The sequence below is a fragment of the Chiloscyllium punctatum genome, chromosome 8, assembly GCF_047496795.1.
Source record: "Chiloscyllium punctatum isolate Juve2018m chromosome 8, sChiPun1.3, whole genome shotgun sequence".
NCBI classification, from domain to species: domain Eukaryota; kingdom Metazoa; phylum Chordata; class Chondrichthyes; order Orectolobiformes; family Hemiscylliidae; genus Chiloscyllium; species Chiloscyllium punctatum.
The window spans coordinates 25,084,227-25,102,077 of NC_092746.1; the positions used below are offsets into that span (position 1 = coordinate 25,084,227).

At 43.3% G+C, this 17,851-nt stretch overlaps 1 protein-coding gene across 1 annotated transcript in view; it reads right to left on the reverse strand.

Moving 5' to 3' along the window:
• LOC140480418 (ubiquitin-conjugating enzyme E2 E2-like) overlaps positions 1-17,851 on the reverse strand; it is a 223,717-nt gene that overhangs the window by 48,915 nt on the left and 156,951 nt on the right. The gene's annotated exons all lie outside the window — the stretch shown is intronic.

Here is a 17,851-nt window from a genome sequence, read left to right on the forward strand (position 1 = left end):
CTAACTCCTCTAATCCCATTAACCAGCACTTGGCCCATAGACTTGCATGCCTTGGCATTGCAAGTCCACATCGGAGTGATTCTTAAATGTTGAGGGTTTCTGCTTCCACCACCCTCTCTGGGTAAAAAATAATTTCCTCACATTTCTTCTAAACTCCCTGCCCCTTACCTTAAATCAATGCTCCCAGTCATTGATCCCTCATCAAAGGGAAATGTTTCTTCCTGTCTACCCAATCACTGCCACTTATAATTTTATACATCTCAATCATTCTAAGGAAAACAATCTCAGTCTGTCCAATCTCTTCATAATTGAAACTCTCTAGCCCAGGCAACATTGTGATACATCTCCTTTGCACCCTCTCACATACTTTCACATTCCCTCCTATAACGTGGATTCCAGAACTGCACACAATACCCTAGTCTGTGGCCTAACTAGTGTTTTCTACAGTTCCAGCAAAATTGTTGTTTAATGACAGAAATTTGAAGCAATTCACAAGAATGAAATTGATTTTGAATTTAAGGACCATTATTACATGCAGATATTTCTACAAATCATTTCAAGTCATAGAATCCCTACAGAAGGAGGCCATTCAGTCTATTGTGTTTGTACTAACTCTCCAAAGAGCATCCCACCCAAACCCAGCCCCTATCATATCCCATAACCACATATTTACCATGGCTAATGCAACTAGCCTACACATCCTTGAACACTATAGAACTTCAGTATGGCCGGTCCACCTAACCTGCATATATTTGGTTTGTATTTACTTTGTTTATAATTATATGCTAGTGCCACCAATTACTGTCATGAATTGCACAGAATAAACTGAGCAAATTTGCTAAAGATAGCATTTTTGCTGTTCTTTTTCCCAACAGTAACTGGTTCCAAAAGCAGCTTCAGTGTGCCATGAGATAAAAAAGTTTAAATTATTTTCTATAAAACAAGTGTCTAAACAAAGATCTCTGAACCATTTTTCATAATTCAGCACTGCTTTTCTGGTTTATGAAATGCTGAGTTCTCTGTTCTATTCATACTTAAATTTCCAACATGCCCCTCAAGCAAACCTGATCCCAGACCTGTGCTCCAAATTCCTCCACAACCTGCAGTTTGATCTCACTCCACCTAATTCACACTCTGATTTCTCACCATCAATCTCCCTCAATCAATTTTCACTGATATGTCAACCCAAGCTCTAACTTGTCCAAACACTCCAACCAACATTATGACCTCTCACCTCTGTCACTAATGCTCTGATTTTTTTCTGCAGCCTCCCATCATCCGCCAAACTATTATGTTCCCCCACCCCCCACCCCCCCTCTACTTACTGGTTGTGGTTCGTCCATCAGCAGTTTCTGCCCAGAATTTTCTGGCTACTCTCAGGACCAAATGCAGGAACTTCTGTAGGCAGGGATTACCTGGCCACAGGTGATTTTCAAGCAGGCGTGAAGGACAGCCAGTAAGGGTTCAAAGGAGGGAAGAAAGGTAATAGATAAGATGATGCTGCGCAAGTTAATGTTGTAGACTGCATTAAGCTCCAACCAATCTGATGATACATAGTGGCTTGAGTGTTGTGGGTAAAGCAAAACATTTTGGGATCTCATGAAGTGAAGACCGACATCCACTGGTCTCCTCACAGTCTTAGTAATAATGGATATCAACTAATGTAACCTTGTATCTAATTGCTATTGTGCACTAAATAATATTTTGTTAAGCCAAAAGCATCTTATTAAATGTTAGTATTAGTGGATCCTCTGCCACTCTAAAGCAATTAGACCCTTACACCCAGTCAAAGGAAAGCGAATGAATAGTAGCGCTAAAAGACTACAACAGGTCACAGACTTGTCTCAGACATTATCAGCAAGTGTGTGGAGGGCTGCATACCGAGGAAGTCAATCCGGGTGTTCCCCAACAGGAAACCCTGGATGAATCAGGACATACAGAACCTGCTAAAAATCAGGTGTAAGGCCTTCAGATCAGGAGACCCACTCAAATATAAAGAATTCAAGTATGACCTTTACAGAACCATTAAGACAGCCAAGGACCAATACCGATCCAAACTAGAGACCCAGCCAGACACCTAGCGACTATGGCAAGGACTGAGTGACATCACAGGTTCTAAAAAGAGACTGTGCAAAATAGCAGACAATGACACATCCCTCCCAGATCGTCTCACAGCCTTCAATGCTCGCTTTGAGCAGAATTTCGACAAACCCATCCCAACAGTCACTTCATCAGAGGTCAGATCAGTTTTCCTTTGTGTGAGTCCAAGGAAAGTGATGGGACCAGACGGAGTACCAGGCTGTGCACTCAGATCATGCTTGGATCAACTGGCAGAGGTCTTCGCGGACATCTTCAACCTGTTCCTGCCTGTTTCAAATTGGCTAACATCATCCCTGTGCCTAAGAAGGCTCATGCAGCATGTCTCAATGACTACCACCCAGTGGCCCTAACTTCGGTGGTCATGAAGTGCTTTGAAAGGCTGATCATGGCATTAATCAACTCCAGCCTCCCCACTACTCTTGACCCACTCCAATTTGCCTAGTAGGCCAATATATCCACATCAGATGCCATACAACTTGCCCTTCACTCCTCCCGAGAACATCTTGACACCAAGAACAGCTATGTAAGAATCCTACTCATTGATTACAGTTCAACCTTCAATACTATTATCCCCTCAAGACTGATTATTAAACTTAGTAATCTCGGACTAAGCCCACTTTGCAACTGGATCCTCAGTTTTCTGACCCACGGGCCGCGATCAGTGAACACTGAGAACAATATTTCATCCTCACTAACACTCAACACTGCACAGCCCCCTACTGCACTCATTATATACCCATGAATGTGTTGTCAAATACCAGACTAATGCCATTTACAAGTTCACTGATGACACCACAATAGTCGGTCGAATCTCAGATGGCGACGAAACAGACGACAGATGGGAAGTGGAAGACCTGGGAAAATGGTGCACTGAGAACAACCTAGCTCTCAATGCTGGCAAAACCAAGGAATCCATTATTGACTTTTGGCGGGATGTTCCTCATGCCCCCCTACACATTAACAGCACTGAGATGGAACGACTGGAAAGTGCCAAGATCCTGGGAGTGGTCATCCACAACAAGCTTTCGTAGACTCTTCATGTGGATGCACTGGTTACAAAGGCCCAACAGTGTCTCTTCTTCCTCAGGCAGCTGAGGAAATTTGGCATGGCGGCGAATACCCTTGCCAACTTTTATAGGTGCGTTATTAAGAGCATTCTGTCTCACTACCTGATATGGCAACTGTACATTGAAGATCGGAGACAGTCACAGAGAGTGATGAACTCGCCCGAACAATCATAAAGACCAACCTCCTATCTATAGAATCCATCTACCAGGCCCGCTGTCAATGAAAGGCCACCATCATTCCCAAAGATCCATCCCATCCTGGCAATGTTTTTCTACAACATCTACCATCGGGGAGAAGGTACAGATGCCTGAACACATGCACCAGCTGGTTTCAAAACAGTTTCTATCCTACTGTTGTTAGAATACTGAAAGGACTCACAAACTCTTAGCATTTGCCTGGACCTGTGTTTTTGTTTTTGCCACTGTTTACCTATTAGTTACTTATCTATGCTACTTAACTCTGTGATCTGCCTGTATTGTCACAAGGCAAAGCTTTTCACTGCGCCTTGGTACACGTGACAATAAATTCAATTCAATTCAGGTAGCATGACTTCAAACCACTGAAGATGCTGGTAGTATGTTTAAAAGACTGCCAGTGCTGAATATCAAGGGGCTTATCAGGACATTTCCAGAAGGAATGAAAATGGCTTGAGACAAGGACACAGAAAATTTAGTCTCAAACTCTGGTTAGAGAATCTGAGGTTTTTCCTCTTTGGAGTAAAGGAAATGAAGGGAGATCTGAAAGAGTATAGAAGATTACAGCAAGTTTAGGTAAGGTATATAAGAATGCTTTTCACATTAGCTGATTACTACCATTATTAGGCCACACATATTTAAGGTTTTAAGTAAGAGATATGAGTGATAAATGGAAGAATGTTTGTACACAATTAATCATAATGACTTGTAGCTTTCAAGGTTTGTGGAAGTGGAGACAATCAATGATTTCAAAAGAAAGTTAGACAGGCGCTTGAAGGAAATAAACCTGTGAGACTACTGGAATATAGCACTACAGCACAAAGAGTGTTGGCATGGACTTGATGGCCTCCTTTTATGTCGCAAAGTCCCTATGACTAGGATTCACCAACTTTTGGCAAAGTGGAGGTTGGTTCAGGTAGAAAAAACAAGGTGTACTTAATATCACCCTCACCATGCCATTTTGCTATCAGTGGGAAACAAGACAGATAAGGAGTCTAATTGAGTAAATAAGTGATAATTTGAAGACATTTTGCCTGAGCAGCACTGTCTACATGTATGGAAACTGCCCAATTGAAACCTGGTGGCCTCCTCGAACATTCCAAATTATTTTTTTCAGGGGGCGTGGGAGGGCCTCAAACTTGGGACTTTATCATAGAAGCCCTACAATGTGGAAGCAGGCCAGTCAACCCATCAAGTGCACACTGACCCTCCGATGAACATCTCGCCTAGACCCATCCCTACTCTATCCCTGTAACCCCGCATTTCACATGCCTAATCCATCTCGTCAGAGGATCCCTGGACACTATGGGCAATTTTAGCACGGCCAGTCCACCTAACTTGAACATCTTTGGACTTAGGAGGAAACCGGAACACCCAGAGGAATCCCATGCATGGGCAGAATGTGCAAACTCCACACAGTCATTAGCCTGAGGGTGGAATTGAACCTGGGTCTCTGGCACTGTGAGGCAGCAGTACTAACCACTGTGCTGCCCTTTTGCTATTGGGCCTCTGTGGCAGTGGTGCCATTGAGACCTAATGACACCCACATCAATTGCCAGAGCCCACTTGCCGGGTGAACTTAAAATCGGGGTGGAATATGTTGGGGAAGTTGATGAACTGTTCAGCCTCCCCGTGGCAGTACAAGATGGTGCCAATACAGTCATAAATGTAGCGAAGGAAGAGGTGGGGGAATGGTGCCATTGTAAATGCAGAAGATGGACCGATCTATGTAACTGACAAAGAGACTGGCATAGCTGGGGTCCATGCGTGTGCCCATGGCTACTCCTTTCATCTGGAGGAAGTAGGAGGATTCAAAGGACAAATTATTGAGGATGAAGACCAGTTCAGCCAAACAAATGAGAGTATCAATGGAGGGGTACTGGTGGAGACATTGGGATTAGAAGAAACAGAGGGTTTGAAGGCCTGGTCATGGCGGTTGGAGGTGTATCGGGACTAGATGTCCGTGTGAAGGGGAGGCATTGGGTGCCAGGGAAACAAAAGTCTTGGAGGTGATGGAGGCCGTGGGTAGTGTCCTGAATGTTTGTGGGGAGTTCCTGGACCAGGGAGATAGGACAGTATCAAGGTATGTGGAGATGGGTTCGGTGACGGAGGTGCAGGCAGAGCCAATGGGTAAGCTGGGCTAGTCAGGCTTGTGGATCTTGGGTAGGAGGTAGGACCGGGCGGTGAGGGATTCCCAAATTATGAGGTTTGACACTGTGGGTGGGAAATCCCCTGAGGTGATGAGGTTGTGTAGGGTCTGGGAGATGATGGTTTGGTGATGGGAGATGAGGTCGTGGTCGAGGAGGCAGTAAGAGGAGGATGTGAATTTCACTTGTTTCCTCATTTCTCCTCCCCCAACTTATTACACCTCCAACCTTCCAACTTAGCACCACCCTCATGACCTGTCCTACATGTCCATTTTCGTTCCCACCTATCCACTCCACCCTCCTCTCCGACCTAACACCGTTACCCCCACTTCCATCTACCTATCGCACTCGCAGCTACCTTCCCCCCACAGCCCCACTCATCTCTCCACCCTCGAGGCTCACAGCCTCATTCTTGATGAAGGGCTTTTGCCCGAAATGTCAATTCTCCTGCTCCTCGGATGCTGTCTGACCTGCTGTGCTTTTCCAGCACCACACACTTGACTCTAATCTCCTGCATCTGCAGTCCTCATTTTTGCCTAAATATAATCCTAACCAATCCAGTCTCTCTTCATATGTCAGTCCTGTCATTCCAGGAATCAGTCTGGGAAACCTTCATTGCTCTCCCTCCATAGCCAGAACATCCTTTCTCAGATAAGTGACCAAACTGTACAATCCAGGTGTGGTCTCACCAGAGTCCCCCAAAATTTCAGTAAAACATCCCTGCTGCTGTACTTGAACCCTTTTGCTATGGCTAGCAATATGCAATTTGCCTTCTTTATTACCTGTTGGACCTTGCATACTTCCTTGCAGAGACTGGTATACAAAGACATTCGGGTTTTGTTCCACTTTCTCATTTCCCAAATTGTCAACACTCAGACAATAATCTGCCTTCGTGTTTTTGCTACCAAAGTGAACAACCTCACATTTACCGACATTATACTTATTGTGCCATTCATTTGTTGACTCACTCAACTTGTAAAAATCCCTGCATCCTCCTCACAGTTCACCCTTCCTACAACCTTTGTGTCATCTGCAAACTTGAAGATATTGCATTTTTTCCCCTCATCTAATCATTAACATATGAAGTGAATAGAATCCCTACAGTGCATGAAGAGGCTATTCAGCGCATCCAGTCTCACTAACCCTCCAAACATCATCCCACCCTATCACCATTGCCCCACATTAACCATGGCTAATGCACCTAGACTGCATATCCCTGGACACTATGGGGCAACGTAGCATGGCTAATCCACTTAACTTACATATCTTTGGAGTGCGAGAGGAAACCAGAACATCTGGCAGAAACCCACACAGACACAGGGAGAACATGCAACTCCACACAGACAGTCACCCAAGACTGGAATCAAACCTGCATCCCTGGTGCTGTGAGGCAGCCGCGCTAACCACTGTGTTGCCATTCTGCACATATAGCTGGTGTCCAAGTACTGATTCTTGCAGTTTCTCATTAGTCATTAGCTTCCATTTGTAAATGGTCCATTTACTCTCTTTGGTTCCTATCTGCTTACCAGTTCTCTACTAATGTCAGTACACTACCCCAATCCCCTGTGCCCAATTCTACATGCTATCTCTTATGAGACCTTATGAAAAGCTTTCTGAACGTCCAAGTAACCACATTCACTGGTTTCCCCAATTAATTCTACTAGTTACATCCATGAAAAAATCTGATAGGTTTGTCAGGTATGATTTCCGTTTCATAAATCCATGCTGATTCTGTCCAAACCTGCCAAGTGTTCTATTACTAAATCCTTTGTAATCATCTCTAGCATTTTCCCCAGTACCAATGTCACGGTAACAGATCTGTAATTTAGTTTTTTTGCATACCTCCTTTTTTGAAAAGGTGGAGTTCCATCAGCTATTCTTTAATCCATAGGACTGCTCCAAAGTCTACAGAATCTTGAAAGATGATCACCATTTTTAGGGCCACTTGCTTAAGTCCTCCAGGATGTAGGTTATAAAGCTGTGGTAATTTGTCAGCCTTCAATCCCATCAATTTTCCCAACATTAGTTCCTGTTAATACTGATATCTTAATAGGAACCAACTTCAGTTCTCATCTCTTAATAGAGTTAGTGCCCCATAAAGTTAGTATCACAAATGTAATATTTATTTTTTAAAAAAATACATTGGGTAGAATTTTCGATTGCCTTAATGACATGGGTAATGGTAAATATTATTAGTAGTTTACATTAAGTGATCAGAATGCGAAAATGGCAAAAAAATGGTGTGACTTGTGCCAGATTTGAAAGTACAGTAAATAGGTTGCAAGAGGGAAGAACATGATAACAAGCTAAAAGGAAAGAAATGGTTCACAATTTAAAGGTATTGAACTCAATATTAAGTCCCGACGGTTGTAAAGTCCCTAGTCTGAAGATGACATGTTGTTCCTCCAGTTTGCATTCTGTTTCACTGGAATACTGCAGCATGCAGAGGACAGACATGTGGGCAGGTGAGCAGGATGCTATGTTAAAATGACCAGCTGGGGGAAGGTCGGGGGTCCTGCTTGTGAACAGACTGGAGGTGTTCTGCAAAGTGGTCACCCAGTCTACATTTGGTTTCTCCAATGTAGATTAGGCTACATTGGGTGCAGCAAATACAATGGACAAGATTGGAAGAGGTACAGATGAAATGCTGCTTCACCTAGAAAGACTGTCTTGGCCCTTGGATGGTGAGCAGGGAGGAGGTGAATAGGCAAGTGTTATACCTTTTGCGATTACTTGAGAAGGTGCCGTGGGGAGGGTGGGGTGGTGTTGGTGATTGTGGAATGAACTAGGGTGTCCCAGAGGGAATGATCCCTGTGAAATATAGACAGGAAAGTGAGGAGAAGATTTGTTCGGTGGTGGCTTTCTGCTGGAAATGTCTGAAATGGCGGAGAATGATCCTTTGAATGTGGAGGCTAGTAGAATGAAAAGTGAGGACAAGGGGAACCTGATCTCACTGTTGTGAGTGATGGGAAATAATTCATCTCAGTTCCGCCAAGTCAATGCACCCACATGAGTCCCAGTTTTGTCTGCCTCTTTATGGGGTATGTGAAACAATTCATGTTCTAGTCTTACACTAGTCTCCTCCCACACCTTTGTTTTGGTACATCAATGATTGCTTCGATGCCACTTCATTCTCCCGCCAGGATCTTAAAAACTTCATTCATTTTGCTTCCAAATTCCACCCCCTATAACTTTCACAACATTCATTTCCGACACTTCCCTTCTTTTTCTTAACCTTTCTGTCTCGATTTCGGGAAATAAATTGTGCACTACAAAGCCATGGACTCCCAAAGCTACCTTCACTACAGCTCATCACACCCCACATCCTGCAGGGGCTCCAACCCATTCTCCTAGTTCCTTCAGCTATATCCCATCTGTTTGGATGATGTCCAAAACAGTGCTGCTGACATGGCTTGCTTCTTCCGTGACGGTGCTTTCCCACCTGCTGTGATTGACAGGGCCTTCAAACGTATCCAACCTACCAACCGTGCTTCCACCCTTACCCATTCCTATCATTCACAACAGTGTGATCAGGTTCCCCTTGTCCTCACTTTTCATTCCACCAGCCTCTGTATTCAAAGGATCATTCTCCTCCACTTCAGACAACTTCAGCAGAATGCCACTACCAAACACATTCCCCTTATCTGCATTTCACAGGGATCGTTCCCTCCAGGACACTAGTCCATTCCACAACCACCAACACCACCCTACTCTCTCCACAGCATGTCCCCAAGTAACCGCAGAAGGTACAACACCTGCCTCTTCGCCTCCCCCCTGCTCACCATCCAAGGGCCAAAACAGTCTTTCCTGATGAAGCAGAACTTCATCTGTACCTCCTCCAATCTTGCGTATTGTATTTGCTGCACCCAATGTGGCCTAATCTGCATTGGAGAAACCAAACGTAGACTGGGTGACTACTTTGCAGAACACCTCCAGTCTGTGAGCAAACAGGATCCCCGACCTTCCTGTAGCTGGTCATTTTAACACAGCATCCTGCTCACATGCCGATATGTCTGTCCTCGGCAAGCTGAAATGTTCTAGTGAATCACAGCGCAAACTGGAAGGACAACACGTCATCTTCAGACTAGGAACTTTACAGCCTTTAGGACTTTAATATTAGAGTTCAACACCTTTAAATTGTAAACCATTGCTTTTCTTTCTTTTAGCTTGTTATCATGTCCTCTCCTCCCCCATCCCACTTACTGTCTTTTCAAGTCTGGCAGGAATCACACCATTATTCTGCCATTCTCACATTCCGATCACTTAATGTAAACTACTAACATTTTCTCTCCACTACCCCCAACCCAAACTCTAGCATAAATGCTGTCCCTCCACACTTCACCTCAACTCTGATGAAGAATCATCTAGACTCAAAATATTAGCTTGCTCGCTGTCTGTGGGTAATGGTAGGTCAGTTCGGAATAAATTCAAGTTTAGAAGAATAAGATTCATGCATTGAGCAAAGAATATCTGACTTTTTCCCTAAGGTTTGAACAGGCCGTCAAAATTCTCACAAGTGAGTGGTGTAAGGCTTCTATGCATTCATTAGCAACTCAGTATCACTGAATTTATATGCTGTTTTCTATGTAACCAGGCAATAGAGAAAAACTAGATAGCACAAGCCCTGTCATGAAAGTTTGAGTGGGTACATACAGCTGCAGCTGGTTCCGTGCTCCTCCAGGGTCCACCTTGGCCAGCAATCCTCAATGTGCAAGGTTTGTGAAGGTTTGTAGCTCAGGTTGAGGTTTACTGTGTAGCTTTGCTCGCTGAGCTGTAGGTTTGATATCCAGACGTTTCATTACCTGGCTAGGTATCATCAGTGGCGACCTCCAAGTGAAGCGAAGCTATTGTCTCCTGCTTTCTATTTATATGTTTATCCTGGATGGGGTTCCTGAGGTTTGTGGTGATGTCATTTCCTGTTCATTTTCTGAGGGATTGATAGATGGTATCTAGATCTGTGTGTTTGTTTATGGCATTGTGGTTGGAGTGCCAGGTCTCTAGGAATTCTCTGGCATGTCTTTGCTTAGCCTGTCCCAGGATAGATGTGTTGTCCCAGTCGAATTGGTGTTTTTTTTCATCCATGTGTAGGGCTATGAGGGAGAGAGGGCCGTATCCTTTTGTGGCTAGCTGGTGTTTGTGTATCCTGGTGGCTAACTTTCTTCCTGATTGTCCTATGTAGTGCTTGTAGCAGTTCTTGCATGGAATTTTGTCAAACAAAAACTAACAAACTTAAAAGACCCAGTACAACCCATGGACAAAACCAACATCATCTTCAAAATTCTATGCAAGGACTGCCACAAACACTACGTAGGACAGACACGCAGAAAGTTAGCCACCAGGATACATGAACACCAGCTAGCCACAAAAAGACACAACCCTTTTTCCCTCGTAGCCCTACACACGGATGAAAAAAACCCACCAATTCGACTGGGACAACACATCTATCCTGGGACAGGCTAAGCAAAGACATGCCAGAGAATTCCTAGAGGCCTGGCATTTCAACCACAACGCCATAAACAAATCCATAGATCTAGATACCATCTATCAACCCCTCAGAAAATGAACAGGAAATGACATCACCACAAATCCAGGACAAACATATAAATAGAAAGCAGGAGACAACAGCTTCACTTCACTTGGAGCTCACCACTGATGATGTTACCTAGCCAGGTAATGAAACGTCTGGATATCAAACCTACAGCTCAGCGAGCAAAGCTACACCCTAAGTCCTCAATGTTTTAGGATATGCTCCATCCTTAGTCTACGGACACATAGGAACTCATTATTGACTTTCAGCAGGATGTTACTCATGCCCCCCTACACATTAACAGCACAGTGGTGAAACAAGTGGAGAGTGTCAAGCTCCTGGGAGTGGTCATCCACAATAAACTTTCTTGGATGCACCAGTTGCAAAGGCCCAACAATGTCTCTTTTTCCTCTGGCAGCTGAGGAAATTTGGCATGATGGTGAATACCCTTGCCAACTTTTACAGGTGCGCCATCGAGACCATTCTGTCTGGATGTAACACTACCTGGTATGGCAACTGTACCATTCAAGATTGGAGACGGTTACAGAGAGTGGTGAACTCGGCCTGGACAATCACAAGGACCAACCTCCCACCTATAGAATCCATCTATCAGGCCCGCTGTCAAGGAAAGACCGCCAGCATTCTTAAAGATCCATCCCACCTGGCAATGTTTTTTTATAACCTCTACCATCAGGAAGAAGGTACAGAAACCTGAACACACACACCAGCTGGTTTCAAAACAGTTTCTACCTTACTGTTGTTAGAATACTGAATGGACTCACAAACTCTTAACATTCGCCTGTACCTGTGTTTTTGTTTTTGCCACTGTTTACCTATTAGTTACTTGTCTATGCTGCTTAACTCTGTGATCTGCCTGTATTGCTTGCAAGACAAAGCTTTTCACTGTGCCTCAGTACATGTGACAATAAATTCAATTCAATTCAACTCAACACTGGCATCAAATAAAGACCAGCCTCAGCACTTCTTCACAGCACAACTCCAACTCACTTATAATACAGTTCAGCAATTCAATTGAGCACACCAATTGCTTTGATTGCAATGCTTTGACAGGCCAGCTGTGTGCAGGGACAAGCATAAATGCTTGCGTAGGAATAGAATCTTAAGGCTCTTAGTTTCTTGTCTGAACATTCACTCACTTTCTGCTAACCTGGATGTTTACAACCTCTCTGCCTTGCCTTTTTGCGCATTGCCGCCTTATTCAGAACTTACAGGCTTGCTGTGATTGTCTCATCTTGCTTTTTAGTGCAGACACAACTCAGGCAGCTTGTGTTTTTTGTCAGCAATGATCAGTTGAGACGATGAATAGATTGCTAGATAGCACCATGCTATTTCAATGTCTTGCCTACAGCATGTGTCAGCAGCTAATGTGGCACGCACACTGACTGTGCTTTAGTCAAACAGCCATGTCTCAATATTTAAGAGATTAGTCCCAGTCAAGTCAATAGGAACTGTTATCAGTAAGGGGGTTCCACCCTTGTCACTCAAGGTCATCATCCGTTCTCAGTCTAGGGGCTTAGACATGACAAGTCAGCTGCTTGGGACAATCAGGGTCAGGAGTTCCATATTACTACAGTCTGGGATGGGAGTGGGGGTGGGGTGGGTTATCAAAGACAACTGTTGTGGTGGTAATGTTGGGCAAGTCAATTATGAGGCTTTGAGGTAGCATGCTGGAAGCACAGGTGATAGTGCATTGGAGGACATGGGTTACTGTTGTCAACATTGCCTTGGCTTCAGCGAGAGGGCACTGTACGATGGTTGACATGTATAAGCTATGGGTTTGGGGCTCAATGGGTATTGTGGGAAGATGAACTCTTATAGGACAGAGTTGGGTGTGGATGTAGGAAAGCTTAGGACTCATGGAGTTAACAGGGAGTTCAGTGTGGGGTCGGAGGGGGAGCTGGAGAAGGCAATCACCTACATGGTAAAAACAATGACTGCAGATGCTGGAAACCAGATTCTGGATTAGTGGTGCTGGAAGAGCACAGCAGTTCAGGCAGCATCCAAGGAGCTTCGAAATCGACGTTTCGGGCAAAAGCCCTTTTTCTCATGAAAGACTTTTGCCCAAAACATTGATTTGAATCACCTACATGCATAGGTTGACCTTGCAACTTACTCTTCAAAACTTGGGTGGCTTTCCATTCTCATCTGAAATGAAAACTAGCAATGAAAATGAAAAATAGCTTGGTGTGAATGGATTAGGTTTTTTTCTGTATGTGAATGCTGGCCCTACACGAGAGTGATGCGAGGCCCTTTAAGGAATAATTGCATTAATTAAGCACTTACACCATACAGGATTAATTTATCTACAATCACAGAATTCTTAATGTGAAATTCCTGCAGTCACCAGTTGTGCAGAATACAAATCTTGGTAATAAATTATGTCATTGACAATGTCATTGGTCATTGCTAATTAATGGTAGTCATTTCTATAAAACAGAAATCATCACAGATTATCTTAAAAGTGCCACCTATGCACCACAATTCACAAAAGAAATCAAAGTGTTCATAGGCTTCACACAAATACAGAACTGATTTTCTCTTACTTTGAACTACAGTACTTGCCAACATGCTCTTATATGCTACCTTTCTTGGGTGATGGAGTTATGGGACAAGGTTTCAGTATTCCTACAGCAGTTATAATCTACTACTTTACTGGCATGACATGGCTTCTGCTGCATATTGAAATAAGATCAAATATGCTGGAAACTGCCATGATGCATATGTAACTCTCAGGGCTGGCTTCATTTTGATGGGTGGATGCCTTACATTGGTGAATGGTTACTGGGAAAGAAGGGATATCTTCTACAACCATGGCTGACAACTCCATTGCAGAACCCACTGTCAGAAGTTGAGTGAAAAGACAATACCATTCCTCACAAGCACAATCATGGAGGAGCTAATAGCTGTCCCAAAGATGAGATTCGATGCTTAGATCGGTCAGGAGGGGACTTGTAATACACCCCAGACAAAGTCCACATAATCATTGCATTCTGTGCTCTGCACAACTGGAGCAGGCAAAGTTGGGATGGGATGGGATCGAGGGCTGACAAATTGGGAGAGCGCCAGCAGTCTTCTGAGGACCATGGTTGAGTGGTGCAGGATAAGATGCAACAAGTGCTCCTAATAAATGGGATGTTGGTGAAGTTATCATGAAATTATGCATGCATGGATTTATGATGTTGTTGCTATCACAGAGACATGGTTGAATGAGGGACAGGATTAGCAACTTAATATTCCAGGATATCAATATTTTCAACGAGACAGAGGAGGAAGCAAATAAGATGGGGGAAGTTGCATTACTGGTTAATATCACAGTTTTGTTGAGGGAGGACACCCTAGATGGATCTTGCAGTGAGGTATTATGGGTAAAGCTGAAGCATATGAAAGGTTCAATCACAATGTTGGGATTGTAGTACAGATCTCCTAGCTGCCAGCAGGCGATAGAGGAAGAGATATGTAGTCAGATTCTGGAAAGATGTGAAAATAATAGGGTTGTTTGGAGTGATTTTAACTTCCTCAATATTAATCGGGACTCCCTTAGTACCAAGGGAGCAATTTGTTAGGTATGTCCAAGAGAGATTTTTGGAAACAGTATCTGGATATCCAACAAGGGTAGTGGCATTTTTGGGATAAATTACCATAATTCTGTTAAGTTTTCAGATACTTATGGATAAGGACAAGAATAAACCATGAATGAAGGAGTTAAATTGGAGGAATACCAACTATATCTGAATTAGACAAGAACTGGAGAATGTGGATTGGGATTGGCTGTTTGAGGGTAAATCCACATCTGAATATGGGAGTCTTTTAAGAATCAGATGATTAGCGTGCAGGACAGGGGTATTCCTGTAAAAATGAAGGAATGACAAGCTTGGATTTTGGGGAAATTATCAGCTCAGTCAAAAGAAAAGGAAGCACACTTAAAGTCTAAAAGCATTCAAAGTCCTTGACGAATCTAGAGAAATTAGGAAAGAGCTCAAACAGAGAGTTAGATGGGCCAAAAGGGGCTGTGAAATGTCCTTGGCCAGCAGGGTTAGGGAGAATTCCAAGGCATTTTATACATGTATTAAGACCAGGAGGGTAGCTAGGGAAAGAGTAAAAGGAGGGAGGTTATGTGTGGAGCCAGCGGAAATGGGTGTTATTTATCAAAGAGAGGCATATGAGGGATGTTGAGGTTGGGGAAAGGTGTAAGAATACTCTCAGGCAGGTCAATAGAACGAAAGAGGAAACGTTGGGTATCTTGAGATGTATTAAGGTAGACAAGTCCACAGGGCTGGATGGGATCTATCCCAAGATATTGTAGGAGGCAAGGGAGGAAATAGCTGGGGCCTTAACAGATATCATTGCATTGTCTTTGGCCTGAGGTGACTTTTCAGAGGACTGGAGATTGGCCAATGTTGCTCCTTTGTGTAAGAAGGGAAGCAGAGATAATCCAGGCAATTGCAGGCTAGCTTGCATGATGTTGGTAGTGGCGAAGCTGTTGGAAGAAATGCTGAGAAACCGGACTTGTTCACATTTGAAAGTGAATTAACTTGTTAGTAATAGGCAACATGTATTTGAGCGAGGAAGGTCATGTCTTATCAACTTGAGTTTTTTGAAGAGGTGACAAGAATGGTTGACGAGGGAAGGGCAGTGGATGTTGTCTACATGGACTTCAATAAGGCATTTGGTAAGGTATCTCATGGCAGCCTGGTGTAAAAGATAGAGTCTCATGGGATTTGGGGTGAGCCAGCTAGACAGGCACAAAACTGGCTTGGTAATAGAAGATAGAGAGTTGTGGTGGAAGGGTGCTTTTTGGAATAGAGATCAGTAACCAGTGATGTTCCGCAGGGATCAGTGCTGGGACCTATGTTGCTTCTAATCATATATAAATGACCTGGAAGAAAATGTAGAGGGTCTGATTAGTAAGCTTATGGATGACACCAAAATTGGTGGAGTTACAGATTGTGAGGAGGACTGTCAAAGGATACAGGAGGACATAGATAGTTTGCAGAACTGGACAGAGAAATGGCAGATGGAGTTTAATCCAGACAAATGCAAGGTCATGCATTGTGGAAGATCAAATTCAGGTGTGAATTATACAATAAATGGCAGAACCTTTACGAGTATTGACATATAGAGGGATCTGGGTGTACAGAGCTGTAGATCCCTGAAAGTGGTAACACAGGTGGATAAGGTGGTCAAGAAGGCATACAGAACACTTTCCTTCATCGTCTGAGGCATAGAATATAAAAGTTGGCAAGTTATGTTACAGCTGTATAAGACTTTAGTTAGGCCAAATTTGGAACACTGCATGCTATTCTGGTCACCACACCACCAGTTGAACATGGATGCTTTGGAGATGGTGCAGAGAAAGTTTACCAGGATGTTGCCTGTTCTGGAGGGCTTTAGTTATGAGGAGAGATTGGATAAACTTAGAACATTTTCAGTGGAAAGACGGAGGCTGAGAAGCAACCTGATAGAGTTCTACAAAATTGTGACAGCCATAGATAGTGTGGACAGTCAGAAGCATTTTCCAAAGTGAAAAGGTCAAATGCAAGAGGGCACAGGTTCAAGGTGATAGGGGGAAAGTTTAGGGGAGAAGGGCAGGGAAAATTTTTCACAGAGAGGGTAGTGGGTGCCTGGAACACACTGCCAGTGGAGATGGTGGAAGCAAGTAGGTTAGCAATGCTTAAGGCGTATCTTGAATGACACATAAAAGCAAAGCAAACAGAGAAATAGAAACCATACACACGCAGTAAGTAGCGGGTCTAAATAAGGAATAGGAATCTGCGCAGGCTTGGTGGGCCATAGGGCCTGTTGCTAAAGTTGTATTGTGTTGCCTTGTATTGTATCAGTCATTGACTGCAACTTCATCGTTGCTTGAAAGGGAAGCAGGCCCTGTTTATTCTCCAAAGCAAATGCAGTTTTTCTGCTTGTTCTTTTTTTGCTTTCCTGTCATTCAATAAAGTTTCAAGTTTTAATATTAACAAGTATTTAAAGATTTTCAATATGTGATGCTTCCACATTCAACAATGAGTTCTTCAGACAAAGTTCTAACATGGTATAGACAATAGACAGGTAGTATCGCTCTGCAGCTTAATTCTGCAGAAACCTTTACTACGATAGTCAGTCAGGAAGGTGATGATGTAAAACAGTAATTTAGTTATAACTATGCAATTTCTTTTCAAATGAAGTGTTACTCGTGCTTTCTAAATGCCCTCATAAATGTTCCTTCATTGTTTTCCACCCACTTCATGAATGGTGAATACTTTTTGCTGGATAGCAGCATTTGATCTGATTTGCAGACTGTGCTTTAAATATGGCACTCATAGCCCAACTTCTGGAAGATCCTTGCAATAATGTCTATTACCACCGCTGGTGAGCACACAATAATGCAAGTACAAGCCCTTAGGCGTGTGGTGTATATAATAAGGTGAGCAACAGAGAAATACTTGAGGTAATTCACTTTGGTTAACAGAGAGAAACCCTCCATGAAACTCCCCAGAACTGACATTTAGCTGATTTTTGGTAAAATTCAGCCCATTTTCTTTGTACATCACAGGTCTTAAATGGATAAGTACAACTGATTGTTATAAACATACTGCATTATGAAAATTAGGTACAGTTGGAAGCATTTGTGACTCCATCTAACTGAATTCAACTTATGGTTCCATTTGCTTAGCATATATCAGTTGGTTGATAAATAGAAGAGAAGCCAACTCACACAAGACCAATCTTCTGTTAGTTGCCGCATGTTCATTGATTCTATTAAAGCAAACCAACACAAGCAATACTTTGGTGGAACCCTCCAG